Source organism: Mandrillus leucophaeus, unplaced genomic scaffold (genome assembly GCF_000951045.1).
Source record: "Mandrillus leucophaeus isolate KB7577 unplaced genomic scaffold, Mleu.le_1.0 Scaffold56, whole genome shotgun sequence".
NCBI lineage: Eukaryota > Metazoa > Chordata > Mammalia > Primates > Cercopithecidae > Mandrillus > Mandrillus leucophaeus.
Genome location: NW_012106030.1, coordinates 1,355,100 through 1,362,860, shown reverse-complemented (window position 1 = coordinate 1,362,860; position 7,761 = coordinate 1,355,100). Strand labels below are relative to the sequence as shown.

At 41.1% G+C, this 7,761-nt stretch overlaps 1 pseudogene; it reads right to left on the bottom strand.

Moving 5' to 3' along the window:
• Positions 1-638: 638 nt before the first annotated feature.
• LOC105552507 overlaps positions 639-7,761 on the bottom strand; it is a 14,265-nt pseudogene continuing 7,142 nt past the window's right edge.

The window sequence follows — 7,761 nt, the reverse complement described above, 5'->3', positions numbered from 1 at the left end:
AGTTCAGATGGCAGGAGTCCATGGCAGGCATGTGGGGCAACAAAGCTGTCTTGCTAACTCTTACCCTGCAATATTGAGGCCCCTGGGGCTCCTGGCCAACCTTGGTTGAGTAGTCACTTGCTTCCTTCCCCTTCAGTGCCTCAGATGTTTCATGTGGGTTTTTTGTTGAATTCTGGTGTTCTTTACTAGATATTCTATTTGAGGTATGATTGTCTATTCATAATTTTGGTTCTTCTTTCTGGAGAGGGTGGATGTCTGATGTCTCTAGTTAGCCATCTTGAATTAGAATCTAAGTCCCCATCTTCAATTTCATTTTACTGTACCATCTCTGTGTGTGTGTGTGTGTGTGTATGTGTGTGTATATCTATATCTATGTCTATATCTATATTTATCTCTGAACTTTTTATTGACTTCCTGGTCCCCAAAGGGTACTCTGCTTCTGCTGGCTTAATGTCTCACAACTTTGGTGTCATTGGTCTCAGACACCACTTTGCCATCCACTATCTGGCTGGTGGTGGTCTTCTGGATGGTTTGCATGGAGTTGCTGCTGTCCAGGGTATCACCAAGATTAAAGCCCTTGCCATCTTCCAGCAGGAGGCAGTTGGTGGCGATCTCAGCCTCCAGCTTGCCCTTGATGTTCAGCAGGGCCTTGTACTTCTGGGTCTGGTGAGCTGTCCCTCTGCCTGGGTCTGTGCCAGCTCTGACTCCAGGTGCAACAGGATCCCGTTGAGCTGCTCCATCTGCAGGGCGTAGCAGGCCTCCACCTCCCTCAGCCTGTTCTCCAAGCTGGTCTTCAGATTTCTCATCAAGTCCAGGTCGATCTCCAAGGACCGGACTGTACGTCTCAGCTCCATGAGTGTCATCTCAGCAGCTCCAACCTTGGCGGACTGCATGGTGACCACTGTGGTGCTCTCCTCAATCTGCTGAGACAAGTACTTATCCATCTCTTCTCGGTTTTTCCAAGCCAGCTTGTCATATCGGGTCAGGATGTCTGCTATGATCTTGGCGAGGTCCTGAGATGTGGAGGCATCTACCTCCATAGTCAACCCAGAGCTGGCAATCTGGGCTTGTAGGCATTTTACTTCCTCTCCGTGGTTCTTCTCCATGAAGAACAGCTCCTCCTTGAGAGCCTCGATCTCTGCCTCCAGTCGCAGCCGAGTGACATTGGTGTCATCAGTGACCTTGAGGAGCCCATGGATGTTGCTCTCCACAAACTGGCACATGGCCAACTCTGTCTCACACTTGACTCTAAAGTCATCAGCAGCAAGACGGGCACCGTTGATCTGCAGAAAGATGCGGACATTGTCCACAGTATTTGTGAAGATCTGAGCCCTCAGATCCTTGATGGTCTTGAAGTAAAGGCTCCAGTCTCTGAACTGGGGTCCCTTCTTCTCCAGGTGCTCCCGGACTTTGCTCTCCAGCTTCTGGTTCGCGGTCTCCAGGCTCCTCACTCTGTCCAAATAGGAGGCCAGGTGGTCATTCAAGCTTTGCATGGTCTCCTTCTTGTTCTGGATGCCTCCCATTCCTGCCAGACCCTCAGCCATCCCCATGGCCAGGCCCCCAGACCCCATGCCATCCTGGAGGCTGGTGGAGCAGGACACGGACATCCAGGAACCAGAGCCCCCAGTGCCTGCATAGACACTGGCCGCCCTGCTGACTGACTGGACCCATAGCTGGGCCCAGGGACTAGTAGTTGGTTGAGACGGTGCAGCCAGTGGTGAAGTTCATGCTCTCCAGGGTTGGGGGAGGAGTGAGTAGAGAGCGAGAGGACAGGACTCAGGCTTTGCCAACGACCGAGTGTATGTATTTATTTATGTATGTTATGTAAATGTGTATAGCTATCCATTCATCTATCTAATTTACAGTTATCTATTGACTTTACCCATGTAATATAAGCAACAATTTATGAAACTAAACAATAAATAGAGTTGGACACTAAAGATAAACATTAAAAAGAAAAAAAAGTAGATATATCAAAAATTATTTAGAGAAACAGCAGAAATTTGACAGGAACTCATGATTGGTTAGTTGCTATTGATAAGATTATATTGGGCTCCATGTTTCACAAAGGACAAAGCACAATATAGTGTTGGCACAAAAACAATACAGGAAATCCAGTGGGTTAGATGGTATTTATTGAAGAGTAATTATGGAGGCTACAAGTTATTCTGGAAAGACAATTGCAATAAATTCTGGAAGGGATCTGTCATTTGTATCTTTATGGAATGGACACTGGGTAACATGATAAATGCTATGCTCAGTTATTTTGTAGAAGATACACAGCTCTTCCACAAATCGAGAGCAGTGTGTATTGACTATAAAAGTTGAAGTTGTAACATGAAATTGTAACTCATAGAAAGCATATTTCTAAAATCTGGGTTACTAGAACTGATGATCAACTGTAGTTGATCACATGTTTCTGATAATCAAACTTAATTCAGTGAGTTTCCTCCTGCTCCTTTGGTTCAAAGATGAGCGTTCCAATCACCTTTAGTATCAAAGTTAGCTCATTATTAAATTATGTGATCAGACTAAAGGGAGAATATTTTTCATTGTTTATTAAAAAGAAATTCAAATGTTGTAAGTTACTCGGATGTCAATTTTAACCTTACCTGTGGAGGTAGGCTGTAAGAATAGTTATAAACAAAGCCATTACTATTCTTAAAATGGAGTTTAATCTCCTTACATGTTTGAGCAAATACTCAGAGAAGATTCTAGCATTCTGGACACACAATATGAAAGGAAGCTTTTTCTTTTTCTTTTTTTTTTACCTTAAAAAAGAAAAAAATGCAAGCACTGGTATTACCAATTAGACACTTAGACCATCAAAGAGCCCTGTAGGGCAACTGACTTTAGAAGAACGCGATACCTTTGTTTTGGGCTCATGGACATAAATTGGCTCATGAGAAACAATATTGTTTAGCCATCAGCCCCAGACATGATTAAGTCAGATAAGCCTAACTTCAAATCCCAGCTCCATCATTTATTATCTGTGGGATCTCAGGCAAATTACTCTTTTAATTATAAATTTTCTTATTTATAAAGTATACACAAGGGTGCTACACAGTTCAGGATGCTGCTGTGAGACTGATATGAGGCAATACACTTAGCACAATGCTAAATATGTGGTAGGTGCTTAATACTCTTATTTATAATTATTAAGTGAAAAGTATTCTTCCAGGTATCTGAATGAATTGACCTATTTTAAAAAATATTCTCCAATTTGGAAATTTTCATACAATAATTTCATTTTATCATGGCTAATGCTAAACTGTTATTTCTGGTAACAATTAGCCTCCAGGTACAGTTATTTCTTAATGTTACCCTTAGCTGACATTTACAAGTCCATTTCATCAGCATAAGAGGGGATCTGCTAATTTTATTGTTCTAAGGATCAGCCTGCTTTCAACCAATTCATGTAAGATTTTTATCAAATTACTTAAAATACAAAGAAGAGGGATAACACTATAGCCTTTATTCTACTGAATTTAGAAACTCCTTGCATGCCCCAAGGCAGATGATGGAGAGGTGGGAGCTCCGGGGGGGGATCCTGGTAGACACTGGATGGGACTTGTGAAGCGGTGTGAGGGTCTTGGGTGCATGAATGCAGAAGGAAGACCAGGGACCATCAAGGGAAAGCTTTGATTGGTGAGAATTTTGCCAGGCACAGCATGTCCTGTGGCCACTATGTTGAAGGACAGAAAGAGAGAGGTCGTAGGCCTGTGCTGCATCCACACAGATGACAGGTAAGCTGTGTTCTTGTCTCCAGCCTGTCACCTCAGTACCACAGAATTCCTTGTCCAGGTGTACATATTTGGTCCTAGGAAAGTGACCAAAACAAGGTAAGGGAGGGAAGGGAGGTGAAGGGCATATTAATGAGAGAGGTCTGTGATGTTGGCAGTGTGAACATTTTTACCTGGGTTCCTGCTAATGACTCTTATTTTAAGTCCTGAATTTCTCCCAGAACTGCAAACAGCTGTCTGCACTGAAGTGCTTTGACACATTATTGTACTGTACACTGGGTTGCTCATTTAATCAGCCGTGGTGCTGCTCTTCACATAGAACATGTCACATTTGACAGATTTATCAAAAGACTGTGGGCTCTATTTTCCACAGCCCTGTGGAACCCTTTCCCATTAGTGATAGCAGGAGTGATGTTTATGCATGAAGAGAGAGTGTTCGATTGGGCAATCGTAGCCCTCCACGGCAGGCGAAAGCACAGCTCCCACTTATCAAGTGGGGCTAATAGGGGATATTCATATGCACTGGAGAATCAATTCTCTGTACATGGACCTCTACTACAAAAATAATTGCTACTCACTGGTGGTAAAGACCTCAGCAATGTCAGAGCCTTAATGGTGAGATTAATGTGCTACCACTCCCCAGCTGGGCCATTTCTCTATAACCAGAAAAAAAAAAACCAAAACATATTCCTGGCCGGAGGTCTTGAGAGCGTGGTGAGATGTTTTTCAGGTGAAATCCAGAGCTGTGCTGATTTGCTATGCTATTGAGTAAACCTTTTCTCTGTAGATAATTTTCTCTTTGTAGACTTTAATTAGATTGAAGCAAGCAATGAACAGCTTGGAGTCCAGTCCCAGATTCCACTACCTAAATATACATGCTCTTTATGAGCTCAGTATTTTCAGCTTTGAAACAACGCAGCTGCATTAGGTGGTTTCTTAGTACTTTGCTCATGTATCTGCTACACAGGTATCATGATATATTGAAAATAAGCTTGATCTTTGGTTTGTTTCTTCTTCCCTACCAGATTGTGATTGTATTTCTTAATTTATCTCAAGAGCCTAGCCCAGTATATATTTATCTCAAAAGCCTAGCCTTGGTATATATTATACACACACATACACACACACACACACACACACACACACCCTCAATATACATAATATTTTATATATTATATATAACTATATATAATTAGTTTTATTTATTGGGAGGTTCAATAAATATTTTTACTGAAAATAAAATTTTATGCTTATATAAGTATAAATCATTTGGACAATGATGCAGTTCCTTAGAACAATGTTTATTGTTTCTCTTCCTTATATCAGCAAAATTTTCAAAAACATTAATGGAATTGAATTTATTACACTAGTATCAATGATATTATGTTACTTTATTATATTATAAAGTATTCAGTAAAGAAAGCCTTGTTGGTAAAAACAGATGGAATTTGATCCTTTTCTCCTTAACCAGGAAGGTTGGCTATTTACTATTGGCAAGAGTAGTCAGAGATGAATTCATAGATGAACTTGATTTGATAGATTAGGTAGAACTTAATTTGATCTGTGAAGGATAGTTATGCTTGGTGAATAGGCAGAGAAAAATGGGGAAGTCATCGTGGACTAAAAGAAAATAAAAGCTACACAGCATGAATAGTATAGAGTCTGTAGAAGACGGAAGAGACACGTTGATTGTAGCTGAAGTTGCAGCTGGGGAATTAAAGGAAATAAGGTTAAGTGTGGTGGCCAGATGATGAGAGTCTCACTTGAGACCCAGGAATAATTTAGATTTATTGCATCAACCGCAAGATAGCCATAGGAATCAATAGTGCTTTCTGAAAAGCAATGTCATAGTGAAAACTGACTTGGAGACAAGGTACTTTGAAACATTCACCTGATTCAGAGAAACAGATGAAATCTGATACCTTTTTCTTTAACCAGGGAGGTTGACTTCCAACCACTGTAGAGTAACTACATTCAAATTGATGCTCTGAATTCTATTAATGAGTAGTCTGTTTAGAAAAATTACATCCATTATGACAGCACTTAATCATCTGATTGAGTCATCTTTTACTTTTTTTCCTGAGTTCTCTCTGTTTTTTCAAGTGTTTGGGTTTCAAGATGGTTAATTTTATGTGTCCGATTGGCCAGGCTATGGTGCCCAGATGTTTGAACAAACACCAATCTAGATGTTGCAATGAAGGTATTTTAAAAATGTGATTAACTTCTAAATTGGTAGAGTTTGAGTGAAGCAGAGCACTATCCACAATGTGGGTGGACTTAATCTAAACAGTTGAAGGTCTTAAAGGAAATTAGGTTCCCCGAGGAGGAAGACATTCTGCCTGGAGACTGCCTTTGGATTCAAGCCGCAACATCAGCTCTTCCCTGGTTCTCCAGCCTGCTGGACTACTCTGCAGATTTTAGATACATCAGTCTGACAATCATATGAGCTGAGTCCTAAAAATCAGTCTCTCTCTTTTTCTCTACTCCCTTCACACACACACACACACACACAAACACACACACACACACACACACACACACACACACCCCCCCTATTCAGTTTCTTGACGCAATATATATATATTTTTGAGACAGAGTCTCGCTCTGTTGCCCAGGCTGGAGTGCAGTAGCGCCATCTTGGCTTACTGCAACCTCCGCCTCCTGGGTTCACGCCATTCTCCTGCCTCAGCCTCCCAAGTAGCTGGGTTTTTATGCAATATTTTAAAGAGACAGTTGATGAACTTGGAAGTCACTGTGTCATGTCATGTTTTTCTGCCTTGGTCCCATTCCATATGTCTCAACCTTAAACTGCTTGATGAAAGAGAGTGTGTATTTCTTCCACATCATTTCTGTTTGTCACTCCTTGAGTCTTAGAGAAAGAAATGTATATTTTGGGGGTTTCTAGTATGACATACGTTAGAAATACCACTCTCATGAAAGTGACATCCTTTCTCATACTTTTTCTTCTAGTTATTATTTTTTGAAAACAGTGTCTTGACTATTCTGCTCTCTAGTTGCCTTCTCCTTCTCATCTCCCTCTAGAACTCACTTCATCCAGACACGTGAAAGTAAAATAGATACTGTTTTGAAATATTGTTTTATTTGTTCTTTTATTCTGGAGCAACATAGAAAACTTAATTTCACTGAAATGAGAGTAAAGACATATTCCTAGAATCCACTGCAGAGTAATCTCCTACCTTTTGGAAATAGTGAAAATAGATAGTAAGTGTGCTAAAGTAAGAGCTGTTAGGCGGTTTATGCCAGCATGTGTAAACACTAGGCAGCTAGTTCTTCTCTACTTAGGAGAACTATTTTTGCTTCAATCTTCTTGCTCTGCTTTTGACCATATAAACTCATGCCTTGGATTTTGCTTGGAGCCATGTGTCTTATTACAGATCAAGAGGAACTGCTGGAAAGCAGAATATACTTTGGGTTTTGGCTTGTCATCTAATTATGCTCTTTTTTCCTGTGTATATTTTGCAATTTTGAAGTTAATGCATATTCACTGCAAGAAAAAGACTCGAAAAATTAAACAATGCCAGCCATAATTTAACGGCATATAAATAACAATTGTTAAGTTATAGCATGTTTTCTTTGTGTGTGTATGAGAGAGAAATTGTGAGAGAGAGAGAAAATAGGTCTAAATTGCTCTTTAATGTAATCTCGGCCAAGGATGGTGGCTCATGCCTGTAATCCTGGGACTTTGGGAGGCCGAGGCGGGCGGATCACTTGAGGTCAGGAGTTCGAGAACAGCCTGGTCAACATGGTGAGACTCCCCATCTCTACTAAAAATACAGAAATTAGGCGGTCATAGTAGCTCACGCCTATAATCCCAGCTACTCGGGAGACTGAAGCACGAGAATTGCTTGAGTCTGGGAGGCAGAGTTTGCAGTGAGCTGAGACTGCGCCACTGCACCCCAGTCTGGGCAACAGAGTGAGACTCTGTCTCAAAAAAAAAAAAATAGTAATCTAATTTAATCCCTCCCTTCCCTTTTCCTTCCCTCCCCTCCCCTCCCCT